General features: G+C 43.4%; 1 pseudogene; it reads left to right on the top strand.

Moving 5' to 3' along the window:
- The first annotated feature begins 1,251 nt into the window (after positions 1 to 1,251).
- On the top strand, positions 1,252 to 14,419 carry LOC146171689 (sin3 histone deacetylase corepressor complex component SDS3-like; annotated as a pseudogene).
- The last annotated feature ends 3,822 nt before the right edge of the window (positions 14,420 to 18,241 follow it).

Below are 18,241 nucleotides of genomic sequence, written 5' to 3'. Positions count from 1 at the left end.
CTGAACTGAACGGAGGAGGACATACGTCTATGAATATCTTCCAAACCAACTAAAACATCCAATTGAGAACTATATATATACCATATGAAGTGCCATTTGAAATCCCGGGAACCAATTCATATTTTGAAAACCACTTTGAATATCCAATAGGGTAGGACATATATGAATTGTAATCCTGTATAATATGGAAAATCCAGTTGGGATTCTAAATGATCATTATGAACGTGAGAACAATTGGGGGTGCCCATTGTTTGCAAAACCATTTGGGTAATTCCGTTACCTGCCAAATTGGTCGTAATTTTGTGCCCATTTGAGCTCATATATGGCTGTATCTAATTGGGTCAGTGTGGGGCCGAATGGAACCATGTTATAACTGGTTTAATTTTTTACGGGGAGGCTTAGTGAGCCAACTGAACTCGCATGGACCCTGAATGAGCACTGCGAAATCGAATGCTGGTGCTGTACGAGCATCGTGATTTTAAGCGAGCATTACGATGTCTCCTACAACTGAGCGTACGAGCTCTACGAGAGTGCGTACGGCGTCTGCGGGGGTTTTACGTGAACTGTACGAGATCTTCTACAAGCTGCTTGAGCCCTCGTACATCTGTACAAGACATCCTACAATCCTCGTACAACCCTACGAGACATCGTACACGCTCTAGGAGACACCGTAGACGCCCTACGAGACATCGTACAATCCTCGTACAACTCTACGAGACAACGTAGACGCTCTAAGAGACCTCATAGAATTCTTGTACAAATCGCATAGCTCTTAGAAATATCCCACATTTCTCGTACACATCGTAGCAATCTCGTACATTTCGCATACACTTTATCAGTAGGGTATGAAGTGCGAAATATTGGTATTTGTGCTGCTCGAAACAAAGCCAATAGGAGAAAGAGCCATCGCTTATATTGGATAAATTTCACACTGACATGGGGGGGGGGGGCTGTTTCACTCTCTTTTTGCAATTTATAGTCATAGAATTGAATGTTAGAACATTTTTTACAGTGGAACAACGCTTATCTTTGCGTTAGTTTCGGCCAAAAGTTGTAGTTCTGCAGTCGGTAGCTCTCTGGCCCATGATGCTTTGAGCGCCCATGGTGGCAGAACCGGTAATCAGCATTCGTAACCCTAACTGCCTCAGGCGAGTTTGCTTGCTTTTTCTTCTTCACTTGCGTTTTCATTTTTCGTGCGCCACGGGTTGTTTCTGCTTGTGAAAAAAAGAAACTCTGAGGGATCTCTTTGTTATGATGTATATGCAAGAACTGGCAGATATCGCATCCATGCATGAAGGTGGCGAGAACGACGTCGATTGCAACAAGGACAAGAGCATCGACTGCGACGACATTCTAGAGCACGACGATGAAGATTCGGACGAAGGTGGGCAAGAGGACATGCGCTAGTGCACACGCGCTTGTCTTCTTCTCTCTCTCTTCCCGTGAAGTGCTCGTTCACTCCACGCGTCTTTCAGCTCCACAGAAATAGCCAGTGCAAGGTGGAGGTAGGCGCATGCTTCAGAAGGTTCTGAAGACGGAGTCGAGGCGTGGTCAAGGAAGCCATGTTACGAAAAGTGGCGCCACAGAGATCAGGAGAAGGCCGCCGTTAGCGAGAATCTGTTTCGAAGGGCACAGACCGAAGGTTTCGTCTCTTGTGCACCTTCTTTCGCGCCGGACTTAGCTTACCGTCGCTCGGCTGTTGATGGTTCCTTGGCAGGTTTAATGGGAGTGGGATGTTCTGGCGTAACCTTAACAGGAATATTCTCGACTTGCTGAGCGACAAGAAGCGAGCCGTGTTGTACGGCCTAGAACTCAGGTAATCTTCATTAGAGCAGAATTGGTGCTAGCGGCGGCAGGGGCGACTGTTTTTCGCTGGCTGCTTCGGTTAGGTTGATGGGGCTGGTGGACCGTGGTGTAATAGAGGTTTGTTCAAATCACAACCTCCTTATAAGGTCGTGGTTCAAATTGCCGATCGCTCGCCCTGTGCAGATACCGAAGATGCAAGCGAGACGGACATGGTCATGCAACGTGAAGAGGAGATCAAGAAACAGTGAGTTTGCTTTCTAGTAACTTTGGGATAACGTTTTAGTTAATCATGGCTCTTGACAACCAGACAGCATACTGTAGCAACAAGACAACACGCGCTGCAGCGTGTTGTATGGTTGCTGCAGTGTGTTGTCTGGTTGTCAAGAGCCATGCTGTCTGGTTCCGAGTGGGTGTGATCACAGCAGCGCGTTTTTCCGTACTGAAGTTTGATGTCTGGCAACTCGGACGAATCAGCTGCTCGCGATCGCATCTGGCGGCAGCGCTTCATGTTTAGCCGCGGTCAGCATTAGCTCCATGATTGATGGCCTGTTTTCACTACTTATGCGGTGGATATTTGGCGGCAGCATTTATTTCTAATAGAGCATCACTGCCTGGAACATGTAGCTGTTGGTTGTTTGGTAGTGCAGTGGACATGGTATTCGCAGTGGCGAAGCAGCGCCGGCATAGGTGGTTCGGATATGTCTGCCTCGTTGGCTTCGTCGTCTTCGGCGCACTGGTCCACACATGATAAGCAGTTCTTTGCAGAAAGTATTTCGCCGATTCTTTTCAATCTCTCTATTTTTTTTATTCTTTGCTGCTTAATTCATGTACAGCGGATGCACTGTCTCATTTCTTTTTTTTTCTTGCACAAACAGCATCTAAGATTAATATGTGGTCATTGAAATGGAGTGAAAATGTATGGCCGGTCTCAAATAGATTTGCTTTTTCATTTACACGCTCTTCTACATTTTTCTGGAGACCATGTTTAATGTGCTGGTTGTGACGTTTTTTTCTCTGTCGATGTTCCCCACTTATAGACGTCTTTTTCTTTCCTTGCTTGTGTTTATGATGCCTTATATTCTAGTGTCTACCTGCAGGAGTGCACAACCTAGTGGGATGCTCGCCAATGTGTTGCTGCCCTTCATTTGACATTGTCCTTGTTTTACTAAGGTAGCTTTGGTATCTCTACGTAACATAATAATGTTATCTGCAATTGAGAGTACCCACGTGGTGATGGATGCAAACACAAAGCTAGGAACCCTCGCACAGTTGCTTCTACTAGCCTGTATTTATAATTCGCCTTGAATGAAAACAGTTTGGTTGGTTCCACCTTCAGTCTACCATCGGCTACATTACTCCGGGGCCCTGTCTCGGGCCCAGGCTAGAACAATGTTTCATTTTGAGTGTGCCAGCATGTTTATTTTTAGATCAGGGGTCATTTTGTTAAACTGCTCCTGTTCTAGCTGTAGGGGTCGCTTTCGCATTCCCACAAACAAGTTCAATAATGCCTTCTTTTTGACATGTGGAGGCATTGCTGAAAGCTCTCTGTGTGAAACCTGCACTCAACAAGTGTGAAGTTGCACCGTTGAAATAATTGACATAGTTAAGCAGAACCTAAACTAGTTTGATCTCTGTTTAAAGCTACATGCATTGTTGAAAACTGTCATAAATGTAACTGTTCAGTCTACCTGCCTGTTCTTTACCTTTCATACTGAATGTATCCTTCGGCTTCATTTCAGTAAAAATGCGGAAGACCTGGCAGTCTTCGCATCCATGCATGAAGGTGGCGAGAACGACGTCGATTGCAGCGATGACAAGAGCACCGACTGCGACGACATTCTAGAGCACGACGACGAAGATTCGGACGAAGGTGGGCAAAAGGACATGTGCTAGTGCACACGCGCTTGTCTTCTCTCTCTTTTCCCGTGAAGTGCTCGTTCATTCCACGCGTCTTTTAGCTCCACAGAAATAGCCAGTGCAAGGTGGAGGTAGGCGCGTGCTTCAGAAGGTTCAGAAGACGGAGTCGAGGCGTGGTCAAGGAAGCCATGTTACGAAAGGTGGCGCCACAGAGATCGGGAGAAGGCCGCAGTTAGCGAGAATCTGTTTCGAAGGGCACAGACCGAAGGTTTCGTCTCTTGTGCACCTTCTTTCGCGCCGGACTTAGCTTACCGTCGCTCGGCTGTTGATGGTTCCTTAGCAGGTTTAGTGGAGTGGAATTTTCTGGCGTAACCTTAACAGGAATATTCTCGACATGCTGAGCGACAAGAAGCGAGCCGTGTTGTACGGCCTAGAACTCAGGTAATCTTCATTTGAGCAGAATTGGTTCTTGCGGCGGCAAGGGCGACTGTTTTTCGCTGGCTGCTTTGGTTAGGTTGATGGGGCTGGTGGACCGTGGTGTACTCATAGAGGTTTGTTCAAATCACAACCTCCTTATAAGGTTGTGGTTCAAATTGTCGATCACTCGCCCTGTGCAGATACCGAAGATGCAAGCGAGACGGACATGGTCATGCAACGTGAAGAGGAGATCAAGAAACAGTGAGTTTGCTTTCTAGTAACTTTGGGATAACGTTTTAGTTAAGCATGGTTCTTTATAGCATGGCTCTTGACAACCAGACAAGATATTGTAGCAACAAGACAACACGCGCTGCAGCGTGTTGTATGGTTGCTGCAGTGTGTTGTCTGGTTGTCAAGAGCCATGCTGTCTGGTTCCGAGTGGGTGTGATCACAGCAGCGCGTTTTTCTGTACTGAAGTTTAACTCGGACGAATCAGATGCTCGCGATCGCATCTGGCTGCAGCGCTTCGTGTTTAGCCGCGGTCAGCATTAGCTCCATGATTGATGGCCTGTTTTCACTACTTATGCGGTGGATTATTGGCAGTAGCATTTATTTCTAATAGAGCATCACTGCCTGGAACATGTAGCTGTTGGTTGTTTGGTAGTGCAGTGGACATGGTATTCGTAGTGGCGAAGCAGCGCCGGCATAGGTGGTTCGGAGATGTCTGCCTCGTTGGCTTCGTCGTCTTCGGCGCACTCGTCCAGCGGCCTGTCATGTGGGCCGCCACATATAAGCAACGATTTACGATCAGCCGATAACTTGCACACATGATAAGCAGTTCTTTGCAGAAAGTATTTCGCCGATTCTTTTCAATCTCTCTATTTTTTTATTCTTCGCTGCTTAATTCATGTACAGCGGATACACTGTCTCATTTCTTTTTTTTTCTTGCTCAAACAGCATCTAAGATTTATATGTGGTCATTGAAATGAAGAGAAAATGTATGGCCGGCCTCAAATAGATTTTACATTTTCATTGGCACGCACTTCTACATTTTTCTGGAGACCATGTTTAATGTGCTGGTTGTGACGTTTTTTTCTCTGTCGATGTTCTCCCACTTGTAGACGTCTTTTTCTTTCCTTGCTTGTGTTTATGATGCCTTATATTCTAGTGTCTACTTGCAGGAGTGCACAACCTAGTGGGATACTCGCCAATGTGTTGCTGCCCTTCATTTGACATTGTCCTTGTTTTACTAAGGTAGCTTTGGTATCTCTACGTAACATAATAATGTTATCTGCAATTGAGAGTACCCACGTGGTGATGGATGCAAACACAAAGCTAGGAACCCTCGCACAGTTGCTTCTACTAGCCTGTATTTATAATTCGCCTTGAATGAAAACAGTTTGGTTGGTTCCACCTTCAGTCTACCATCGGCTACATTACTCCGGGGCCCTGTCTCGGGCCCAGGCTAGAACAATGTTTCATTTTGAGTGTGCCAGCATGTATATTTTTAGCTCAGGGGTGATTTTGTTAAACTGCTCCTTTTCTAGCTGTAGGGGTCGCTTTCGCATTCCCACAAACAAGTTCAATAATGCCTCCTTTTTGACATGTGGAGGCATTGCTGAAAGCTGTCTGTGTGAAACCTGCACTCAACAAGTGTGAAGTTGCACCGTTGAAATAATTCACAGGTAATTGAGTGGATCTCTGTTTAAAGCTACATGCAATGTTGAATATGTCATGAATGTAACTGTTCAGCCTACCTGCCTGTTCTTTGCCAGTCATGCTGAATGTGTTCTTCGGCTGCATTTCAGTAAAAATGCGGAAGACCTGGCGGTCTTCGCATCCATGCATGAAGGTGGCGAGAACGACGTCGATTGCAGCGATGACAAGAGCACCGACAGCGACGACATTCTAGAGCACGACGACGAAGATTCGGACGAAGGTGGGCAAGAGGACATGCGCTAGTGCACACGCGCTTGTCCTCTCTCTCTCTCTTCCCGTGAAGTGCTCATTCACTCCACGCGTCTTTTAGCGCCAGAGAAACAGCCAGTGCAAGGTGGAGGTAGGCGCATGCTTCAGAAGGTTCTGAAGACGGCGTCGAGACGTGGTCAAGGAAGCCATGTTGCGAAAAATGGCGCCACAGAGATCGGGAGAAGGCCGCAGTTAGCGAGAATCTGTTTCGAAGGGCACAGAGCGAAGGTTTCGCCTCTTGTGCACCTTCTTTCGCGCCGGACTTAGCTTACCGTCGCACGGCTGTTGATGGTTCCTTGGTAGGTTTAGTAGGAGTGGGATGTTCTGGCGTAAACTTAACAGGAATATTCTCGACTTGCTGAGCGACAAGAAGCGAGCCGTGTTGTACGGCCTAGAGCTGATGTAACATTCATTTGAGCAGAATTGGTGCTAGCGGCGGCAGGGGCGACTGGTTTTCGCTGGCTGCTTTGGTTAGGTTGATGCGGTTGGTGGACCGTGGTGTACTCATAGAGGTTTGTTCAAATCACAACCTCCTTATAAGGTCGTGGTTCAAATTGTCGATCGCTCACCCTGTGCAGATACCGAAGATGCAAGCGAGACGGACATGGTCATGCAAGAGGAAAAGAGGATCATGGAACAGTGAGTTTGCTTTCTAGTAACTGTGGCATAACGTTTTAGTTAAGCGTGGTTCTTTATAGCATGGCTCTTGACAACCAGACAACATACTGTAGCAATCAGACAACACGCGCTGCAGCGTGTTGTATGGTTGTCAAGAGCCATGCTGTCTGGTTCCGAGTGGGTGTGATCACAGCAGCGCGTTTTTCCGTATTGAAGTTTGATGTCTGGCAACTCGTACAAATCAGCTGCTCGCGATCGTATCTGGCGGCAGCGCTTCGTGTTTAGCCGCGGTCAGCATTAGATCCACGACTGATGGCCTGTTTTCACTACTTACGCGGTGGATATTTGGCGGCAGCATTTATTTCCAATAGAGCATCACTGTCTGGAACATGTAGCTGTTGGTTGTTTGGTAGTGCAGTGGACATGGTATTCGCAGTGGCGAAGCAGCGCCGGCATAGGTGGTTCGGAGATGTCTGCCTCGTTGGCTTCGGCGCACTGGTCCAGCGGCCTGTCGTGTGGGCCGCCACATATAAACCACGATTTACAACCAGCCGATAACTCGCACACATGATAAGCAGTTCTTTTCAGAAAGTATTTCGCCGAGTCTTTTCATTCTTACCATTTTTTTTATTCTTCGCTGCTTAATTCATGTACAGCGGATGCACTGTCTAATTTATTTTTTTTTTCTTGCACAAACACCATCTAAGATTTATATGTGGTTTTTGAAATGAAGTGAAAATGTATGGCCGGCCTCAAATAGATTTTTCATTGGCACGCTCTTCTACATTTTTCTGGAGACCATGTTTAATGTGCTGGTTGTGATGTTTTCTCTGTCGATGTTCTCCCACTTGTAGATGTCTTTTTCTTTCCTTGCTTGTGTTTATGATGCCTTATATTTTGGTGTCTACCTGCAGGAGTGCACAAACTAGTGGGATGCTCACCAATAGAATGTGTTGGTGCCCTTCATTTGGCATTGTCCTTGTTTTTCTAAGGCAGCATTTGTATCTCTATGTAACATAATAATGTTATCTGCAATTGAAAGTACCCACGTGGTGATGGATGCAGACAGAAAGCTAGGAACCCTCACACAGTTGCTTCTACTAGCCTTATTTATAATTCGCCTTGAATGAACACAGTTTGGTTGGTTCCTTCTTCAGTCTACCATCGGTTACACTACTCCGGGGCACTGTCTCGGGCCCAGGCTAGAACAATATTTCATTTTGAGTGTGCCAGCATGTATATTTTTAGATCAGGGGGCATTTTGTTAAACTGCTCCTGTTCTAGCTGTAGGGGTCGCTTTCGCATTCACACAAACAATTTCAATAATGCTTCCTTTTTGACATGTGGAGGCATTGCTGAAAGCTCTGTGTGAAACCTGCACTCAACAAGTGTGAAGTTGCACCGTTGAAATAAGTGGCATAGTTAAGCAGTGCCTAAGCTAGTTTGGGAAGCACAGGTAATTGAACGGATCTCTGTTTAAAGCTACATGCAATGTTGAAAACTGTCATGAATGTAACTGTTCAGCCTAGCTGCCTGTTCTTTGCTTGGCATGCTGATTATATCCTTCGGCTGCATTTCAGTGAAAATTCGGAAATCCCTGCTTGTCAAAACTGATCTGCAGCCTTCATTGTGGCATGCCTCAGAAACCACAACATTGCATTCACTTTTTATAGCCCATTTAATGATTTAGTCAATGACTAGCGGTTTCTTTATAAAGTCAAAAGTTGATGCCATACTACTTATTTTGGTCTCCACAGAATGTACAAGGACAAGCTTGCCATGCTGAAAAATGAGCTGGTACAACTGGAAGAAGGAAGACACCCCGAGTACCTAGAGCGGCTGCGCAATATTAAGCAGCTCTACAAGGAGAGAGTCTCCATGAACGAAATCGTCCTGTGTCATGAGGTGCTTGTCACTACTCACTTGCATTCATGGGAGCAGTTAGCGGAGAAAGAAGCCATTCTCTTCAAATTGTGGTTTCTCTTTTTCTGAAGAGAGTGTGCTATTTCCAGCCAGCCCAAAAAAGGAAGATCACATAGTCATGTTTGCTCAATTTAGCCAGTCTTTAGTTGCAGATAGCATTGTGACAAGGGTGTTACGAAAGACACATGCAGCAAATGAAAAGAGCGAGGCATTGAAAGGACTGCTCAGTAAGGGGAAGTCTTGGCCAGCCTTTTAAATGCACTTCATGCAAGACAGGAAAGGTTTGGTTTTGTGGGTTTTAACGTCCCAAAACGGCACCGGCTATGCTATAGTGGAGGGCTTCGAAAATTACAAACACCTAGGGTCCCTTAATGTGCACCGAGTACCAGAACGGCACTGCACAAGTGAGTGAATGGTGCTGCTGCCTTCATGTCTGCCTGCTTGTCTATAAAGCTGCAGTGTGGTGCTAGTCATTATGTTCTTTGCACAGCTGCACTGCACGAGACAAAAACTGCAAGAAAACCACACAGGGGCACTAGCAAAAGGCTGTGCACATCTAAGTTGTCAGTGGCTCTTTCTCTTCCAACTGAAGTGCGAAAAATGGAAAAGCTTTCTGTGCTGTTTCCTGTTCTTGAGAAATCTGAAATAGCTAGACGAGAGCTAGAAAACACTACAACAGACTGAGGATAAGGTCAGGCTACAGCTTGTGGAATAAAATAAAGACATTTACTTTGCATGCACATTTCCAATAACAATATGAACCCTTTCGCATGCAGCACTTTGTGCGAATCAGACTTGAAAGTGAAACTCTTATACCCGCCTAGTTAAGATTGCGTGATGCAAATCAATAAATTGCCCATCTGCATGTTGCATGCAACTTTTTAATTCTTCTTTCTTTCAATGTGCTCTCTCAGATATGGCATTCCCATGCTTTTCAGATTGACCGTATGGAGCAGGAATACAGCCGTGAAGTGAACGCGGCTGTCCGGGAATTTAATTACAAAAAAAGAGATCTGCGGAAATCGCTCATCATGGAACTCGAAGAGCAGAGAAGCAAACTAGAATCCGAGCGAAGCACTAATGAGCTCACTGGAGGTAGGCTTACCTTTCTGCAAGCTTTTGGCACACTGTGTCTGGTCACCTGTGCTACATACACCATTGTAGGTGAACATCCTGGACAATAATGTCAAAACTGGGGCTTTTTGGTTCATTATTCAAAGCTGTAGTACACCAACAAACTATGAATGACAGGCAACAAGGGCATGTGCAACTTGACTCCTAGCAACTTTACTGGAATGCTCAACTAATTGTACAAGCTGCATTGCTGCGGCATTAAATACATGAATGTAATCATCAGCACTGATGGTAAGCAAATTATGATATATTTTTGTTGGAAAGGTGGGAGATAGGGTGCTCACATAAGTGCTTTTCATTTGGAAAGTCAGGATAGGTGCTCGTGAGAAATAACATCATCATCAGCCTGACTATACCCACTGCAGGGCAAAGGCCTCTCCCAAATTTCTCCACTTAACCCGGTGAGAAATAACACTTGGAAGTAACTGCGCAATGAGCCATCTGACTGTCTTTCAAAAAAAACTTTCTTTAACATCGTTCCTACTAAAACACAAGTCTTGATATGGCATTGCAGCACATGTGAATAGTTGCACATTTCCTGATAAATCCACTGCAAGTTAGCACTGCGTGTCTTCGTTCACTGTGTTTTGTCATTGTGCTGCAGCTGCTTTTTGAATGCCAGAGGAGTGAGAAGTCAAGTCAGGTAAGGTCCCATCAGCATCTTTGTGAAGCTGATGCAGCTTCTCGAGACTGAAATATTCACTACCCCCTATACTATAGGTTTTATGGCACTGCCCAAGTGCTTGCTTAAAGAGGGTTATAAAAAACTCCTAACCAAAAGTAGGAAACATGCACGAGCAATCAGTATTCCATCAGTCCTCTCAGCAACACAAAACTTTTTAAGCTACCATTGATAACACCGAAGATATTGCTGTTGGAAAGTGATGGTCCTTCTCTTTCCATGAACTCGGCTCACACCAGCCCGCTAGAAAAAAAACGAAGTCTTGACGGTGCTCACTGAACCTTGTCCCACCCACATACCTTGGGTACAACCAATTAGAGAGAATAGCTAAAAAGCCCAGTTGATGTTAACGGGAAGGGGACGGCTGCAAACTTCTTTGAACTCACTGCGATGCGTCGCCCCAGTTGCAAGTGGTTGCCGGGAGCACTCCACAAATATTTTTAAATTATTGGGTCCACACAGAGCTCTCATACTTGGCTCAAATGCTTGCAAAGGCCATTTGTAAGATGTTTTCTGCATTACCATAAATATGGTTTCTGGGTCCCTTTAAGGGCCCGTTTTAGGAAAAAAAAGACTTGTGCACATGCCAGAAATATACAAGTACACTAAACATAAAAAAACACCAAAGCTGAAGAATATTGGGGCTGCACAAAAGCAGCACGGTTTGATTCATTATTATTGAATATCATATATTTGAAATGGAATAGTGACTGGCATGCACATGTGCTAGGGTGAAAAGCCCATTGTGCGAATTTGCTTCAGGTTGTGCAATGCTGGTAAGCTGAATCATGAGCATAGAAGTGAAATATGCCTTCTGCCTGCATTGTTTGTTGCAATATTGACGAAATTTGGTAGGCAAAAGGTTGCACTTTTTTTTTCTTTAATTATGTAGGATGTGGAGGTCACCTAAATCAAAATACTTGAAACAGGGTGGCCAAACCATGCTTAGGCATACTAATCAAGACCAAAATCTACTTTTTAGGCATAAATTTTTAGAAAAATATCCGCTTGATTTTTGTTTTGAAGTGTAAGACAGCTCATTTTACAAGCACAAGTATTATATACAGTAAAGTATCACAAAAATCCTTAATCTTGATTGTTGTTGCCACACATTTGGTTCATTCTGAAGAACATGCTTGTGTAAATTAAGACAGTAAATCCACACCTGTGCAAATTGAGGTAGTGTGCATGTCTCGTACATTATTTATGGTTCTGCATGCTCGCCTGGTTCGTTTGCACAGCTTGCTCGACTAACAGTATGTTTCCTATCTTGTAATGCTCGTTACTTGCACGTTTTTGTTGGCTCATGCATTTATTGAAAGGCTAGCGTTCGTTTCATTAGGGTGTGACTTATACAAGGTATGCCTTTTTTGTAGGCCCCAGTAGGAAAGGCAGGTTGCAAAAGCATTTATTTATATTTCAACGAGTCTCACTCATAGCATTGTGGCCTGCATGTTGGTTCATGTCATGCTTTCTTGGTCTGATGCATTGCAGTCTTTAAATTGATGTGTATGTGTACTGTAGTTCAGTCGTTTAGCATGACATCTACACATGTATTTTGCTGCCAATCTTTTGCCAATCTTTCACTGTGACATTTAAAACAAAACATTAACTACATTATGAGATTTGATGCAAACTGATAAAGTCAGTATTCATATATATTTATATAATATAAAATAAGCACTGCATATAGTATCAGCCAGCTGCTTTGAAAAGCAATAATAATAATTGGTCCAGGGGAAAGGAAAGGCGTGGCATCTGTCACACTTGTACTGCAGAAACCTGAATGAAGTGAGGAAGGTGGGAATGAAAGTGGAAAGAGACTGAGGAGCTGTAGTGGAGGGCTAGGGAGTAATTTCAACCACCTGGGGATCTTGACGTCGCACAGCACATGGATGCCTCTCCGCTATCTGTATTTATGCAAGTGCGGCGGGATCTGATGCATTTTATCAAATGCAGTGCACATCTGCTTTCCTAGTTTGTTTTTCTAGTTGCCAGTTATTTTTCATCAATGCATCTTTTTTCTTTGCAACTCAGTTTTTCTACTTGCCCATTGTTTTTGCTGTCAGTAGCACTGAAGTCATTTCGTTTAAGCTGCCAGCTTGCCGTGGTGCGCAGATTCCATGGAGGTGGAGTCCGTGACAACTAGGAAACTACGGAGAAAACCAAATGAGCTACTGCCTATGCCTGAGGAAATGCCTAATATCCTTTGATGTTTTGGAAGTCTTGCATTCTGTTTATGGTTTCAATGAATAGGAATACTATAGTCGGGTACAATAAAAGAATGCAGCAGCAAATACCCTTCATGGGATACCCTCCAACCAAAGGCATTGATTGGTTCTCATGACATGGCAGTTAATCCCTTGGCGTGAAATCGTAGACGAATAGCTGGCATGCCCGTTCGAACGGGATTGACTGTGATGCCATGGCGATCGTGGTAAATGCCATTGGCAAGTTTTACCAGACTATAGATGCTGTAGACTATCTTTTGTGACGTGTGTGGCTTGCGAACACTGAGAAAGTTACGTCCCTTTGAAGCCATATGCAAAGGTTGAGTTTATTCCTTAACACTGCCACCCCAGCTGAATTTGCTTCTCAATGAAGGTGAAATACTTGATGACCTAAAGATATTGAAGAAGGTACCTGCTTTCTTTTTCTTTTTTTCAGTGATGTATGTACTTCTTTGTGCTGATGCTTGTAGAGAGGTTTTCCTGCTAATGATGCCCCATGGCAGCCTTATGCTAATACTAATGTGGAGCTTGAAGCACGTGGGTGCTTGTACGCACCGTAGTAGCATCCACTGTTGCCGACTGTTATACAAGACCCTCTAGTCAACGAGTTGCGACGGGTTGCCATTGAAGTAAACTTAAGGTAATAAAAATGTTTATGCTAGAGATAAACTAGTTCAGTATTTTCTTAAAAACTTCTATACAAGATTATGAGCCCCAGGTGCATAAATGTGAGGCTTAACTGTGGCTACCAATTCCTGGTTCATGAACATTCTGTTCTTTGCTACAAGCCTTACTTTTATAAAAAGTAAAGTGTAGTACGATGTTTAGGCTGCAACTTAGATGGTTGAGCAGAGCAGTTGCTCTTTATTGACAGAAAACAAAGAATCCTCACATTGTAATGTTTTTTTTTTCTTTTCACAGAGAAAAGCGGCATCGGGATCAATCAGCAAGAGATTAGGCTGTAAGTTCAATTCAGACAGCTTGTAGCCTACCGAGCAGTTTTCGCCTTATGCATATAACCACATTTTGATGCTTGTTTAGGCAGATGAAGAGTATGAAAATGTGGATCGCGGCATGTACGCAATTGAAGCGAGGACATAGGACGGCAAGCTGTTCTACGAATAGAAATGCTAATGTCTCCTTGAAGCGCACTTTGCCACATGTAGACTGCAACTCCATTTCCTTTTCTCTTGCAGCTATCAGTGAGGCCAGTCTCTCTGTGTGGATTCAAAAGACATGAACAGATTTTTTGGGGCCATTTCGGGAATAGGCACATCAGAAATGAGAGGCTCACTTATCCTTCCTTTTCCTACGTGACCGATTCCCGATTGTCGTTCCCAAGAAGGATTATTCAATATTTACTAAATATTTATCAAAAAAGCTTGACAGTGTGCACAAGGAATTATTGAAAATATTCTTTGTGTCACTAGGCAGTCTTAGTGCCACAAGTGCCTGTCTTGACCTTGCTTAAAAAAAAACAAACCGACCAGCTCAGACACAAACATTGCTGAGCTGTTGATGCTGTAGTAGGTCATCTGTACAGCTAGGTTTGTTAGAGCATCTTTGTAATTATATTAAATGAGGTATTTTTGTTTCGTTCCTTCCACACAGTTTTGTGTAAAGACGAGTGACAATGACAAGGTCAAGATCCACCTCTCCCAGGTTCTGAAAGAAAAGATGATCTTACAGAGAAAGTCGACGTGCTGACACACTCTTTACAGAAGTTCTTGTTTATAGCACATACCCTTACCGATTTCAAAATAAAACAAAGCCCAGTGTACATTACCATCATACACAAAGTGTTCACTGATTTTTTTTAAAGAATAATATGTGTTCCTCCTTTTGTTTGTGACATCATCCATTTTTAGTGTTCAGCTAAACCTGAAGATAAGCCAGCCACACACAAGCTTGCTAAGCAGTTGGTTGCAAGTTACTATGGCTGTCTTCTCATATACCTATATACAGCATGGCATAAAATTTTCATCTCCAATACCTACATGAGATGGACACGTACCTTAGAAGGCAATTTTTTTTATCAATTTCATATGCATACTATTGCTATACAAGCCAAGCATGTTTACATATTCAAGCCTTGCTGTTTCAACAGTGTAGCATACTGTGGTCCGATCGTGAATGTACACTGCTGAAGAGTTAGACAAATTTTACATACATGCAGCTTTGCTGAAATTTCTTGCACTGCAGTAAGTATGTTGTTAACAATCTTAACAAATCCAATCCATTAGCTTTAGATCTTTCAGGAAAGAAATGTACTAACTGGTGTGCATACTATAAGAGAATGGCAGTTACTCATTGCATATACAAGCAATAGCATGTCATTGCAACAGACCTTGATAGTGTCCAAGGCATCATCAAAATCTCCAAAATTGCTACATCAGATTCTATTTCAGAACTCTAGATAAGCAAGTTATCACAAAAGAGTGAAGTCAGCCATAGCCATAGACAAGAGCTGAATCTGGGAAACAAAATAAGCTGTATGGCTTGCAGCTGTAATTTCAGAGTGTTCTGAGCAGAGGATTTGTTAGCATTGCTTACACACTATCATGGCACAAACTTCATCCTGAAACACATTCTTGCAGACCATGCACAGAAGAAACCATTTGTGTTAGGATTGCTGTGCTGGCTGATTGTCGCATCTTTGTGGGCCATGTCAGAAAAAGTGTAGTGTGTAATGCCCCACAGTCCCACCAGGCCGAACACATCATCCTTAGCCTTTTCTATGGCTCTGAAGCAAGGAAGATTGACGTACTTTCAGATTATTTTTTTTTCTGTAAGCTAGGATTGCAAATGTTGCAAATTGGACAACTTGTATTCAGAGGAGACTCGAATGGGGAAACATACAATTGTAATGAAATGACAGCTGCCATCGGTGCTGTTGCTTTTGCTAAGCATTATCAAGTTACACTGAGAAATACTTACAATTAACCTGTTAGCTGCCAGAGAGTCAGGTGTAAAAACATCACATTACCGGCCTCCTCGTTCACTCCATTAATGTACGGTGTACCTTCATGAATAGCCAAAAATTAAAAATTTGAATGTAACATTCAAATATTTGGTGAAAATGGACCCATTGTAGCAATTTTATACTGCAATAAGTTTTCTTCAGATAGGCACTCTATGCAGTGCACGGCGCAAGCATGTGTTGCAGTTTGAACTTGATGAAAACTATGTTTACTAGTGTGTTACGGTTTTACATGGGGTGTGATCGACTGTGACAATAGTATAGTGCTCTTGTGTATGGGCCAAGAAAGCTGATCTCTTCGTTCTGGCATGGGTTTGAAACCCAGTCTCATCAGTACTTTTTATATCTGTTGACTGTTCCTGCAAACACGCTTTGCCGATACACTCTGTCCACAATTCCTGTCCACACCACTTGAGAGACAAGAAATGCATTAAAAATGTCAGACAAGAACTCGCACTGCAGTCACCATGTACACGCCTATATTCAAACTTTTTTTTAATTGTGAGCACATTGCCATGAATAAAAGCCAAGCTGTCTAAACTGATATTACAAAAGAAAATTTGTTTGCTTCAAAACGCTTATGGTGTACGTTTTGTGGATTTCATTGAAGTGCATAAAGACTAGGCACTAAAAAAGGCAGCAAGATGATCGCAGTACATATTGCGACAAAAAACCTTTCATGGTTACTTTGCACGCATATATTACTAGGCTCCTGAAGAAAAAAAACTTCAAAGTGTAAAAAGCAGCTGCAGTAACAGTGAATGGCAGTGATGCTGCATGCCTAGGCATCTCCAGGGTGCTTTCACTTAAACCACTATAATCTTCGGGCATGCCTGCTGAAAGACTTAAAAAAACATCAGGCCAGTTTCACAGTGAAATATAGCTGAAAAACAGCATCACAGATACTTGCACTATATTCGAACAAAAAGTGGCTCACACAAAAGGTATTGCACATTGCATGTTGCGCGGCTACCATCATGCTGCCTCCTTCAGTGAGCATGGAATACAATGCCAGCTTCACTCCATTTGCACCTGGTTTAGCATACCATTGTGCATGGCCAAACACAGCAAGCCAACATGTTCTGCACTGTCTTGTTGACTATGGTGCCTTTCTCATTGGCAAATAACGTAAACAATGTGTACACTGTCAAATCCGGATATATATATTAAACACTAAGGGGTTCATGAAATAGTTCGATATATCAATAACTAGCTTCTCTGAAACGAAGAAGTCTAAATATGATGCAACCACACTTCGAGGGCCATGGGCTCTAGGCTCGCACTACGCGCCACTATGGGGCTCACATTGCTGCCGCAGGTGGTGCTTTTGGAGAAGTTATTATCGATCATAAGGGGTATAATTCTCTTGCTGATGCATTCTAAATGCAACTATACCTCAATAAAATTGGGACAGTTGATTTTGGTGTTGCTGTCAGCAGAATAGCAGGAAAGCAAAAACCACTGCGATTTTCGGTCAGCTAAGTTCAATATATCTCATGTTCCGTTAACGGGAGTTTGATAAACATTAATGCCATATGCTTTTGAACGAGATTTTGAAAAGGGTATTCAGACAGCCTGATACAAGCAATAATGTGCCATATCCGGATTTGATACATATGGGATCAACAGCAGTCAATATTCAATGTCAAAATATTGTCAGACATCCATTTGGACTGACTATAAATTTAAGCAGCTTGCTCACAAAAATGGTAGACACCATGGGAAATGCACTGCTAGTACTTGCAATAACAGACCTAAGGACTAGAATGTTTTGATGCTTTTTCTCTGTGGAAAAAGAAAAGCTATCCTTAAGTAAGGCATCAGTGACTGGCTTATGCTATAAATTTGAGCGACAAACGAATGCCGTAAAATTTATAATAAATGAATTGTCCAATGTGAGCTGTTAAACAAAGTCGATAATAAAATCTTATCAAAGAATAACTTTTATTGTGTAAAATTTATTTTGGATAAGTATCCTCTGGCAGAGGATGGACATGTTAGTACTCTGCAAATTGCTGTGCTCAAGGTTTGCAAATTGCAATTTCCATCAGTACTGGGCCAAAGTCGAATATGTCAGTGCAAAGGAGAAAAGAGGGCAAATGAAATGTGCGACAATAGTTCCAGCCCATGGCCTCCGAGATAACCCTCACGTGCGTGTTTCTCTCCAGCCATTCCAATCGGCGCGCACCCCAGCCAAATGTTCTAAGTTTGTCAGTTCCTCCAGGCACCATCAGGCAGCAGTGCGCGCCTATGCGTTGATGCGTCGTCCAGCCCACTCGCGGCGTATCTCCGCTGGCGGTTCACTCATTTTTTGCGCGTGTACAATGACAAAAAATTTCTTACGAGCGTGTCATGTAGCCTTTCATTTTTAGCTGGTTTTCCAGCAAAGACTGACTGCACGGTGTGTCCGAAATGTTTCACAATTTAAGTGTTGTGCTTACTACCGAAGCGGAGTGTTGATGTTCTTGCTGCGTTCACATAATGCGTTGCATTCTACTTAGAATTTACACATTGTGCTCGTGTAGACAGTTTTCTTTGCTTGTGAAACAGTTACTCGTCAAGATTATCTCATGTAGGTGGCAGTCTTTGAGTGCCTAATGGTCACTCGTGAAGCTGGCAGTCAAT

The sequence above is a fragment of the Amblyomma maculatum genome, unplaced genomic scaffold (assembly GCF_055883805.1).
Source record: "Amblyomma maculatum isolate TAMU_Amacu unplaced genomic scaffold, ASM5588380v1 scaffold_18, whole genome shotgun sequence".
Taxonomy (NCBI): domain Eukaryota; kingdom Metazoa; phylum Arthropoda; class Arachnida; order Ixodida; family Ixodidae; genus Amblyomma; species Amblyomma maculatum.
This window is presented reverse-complemented; position numbering and strand designations above follow the sequence as displayed.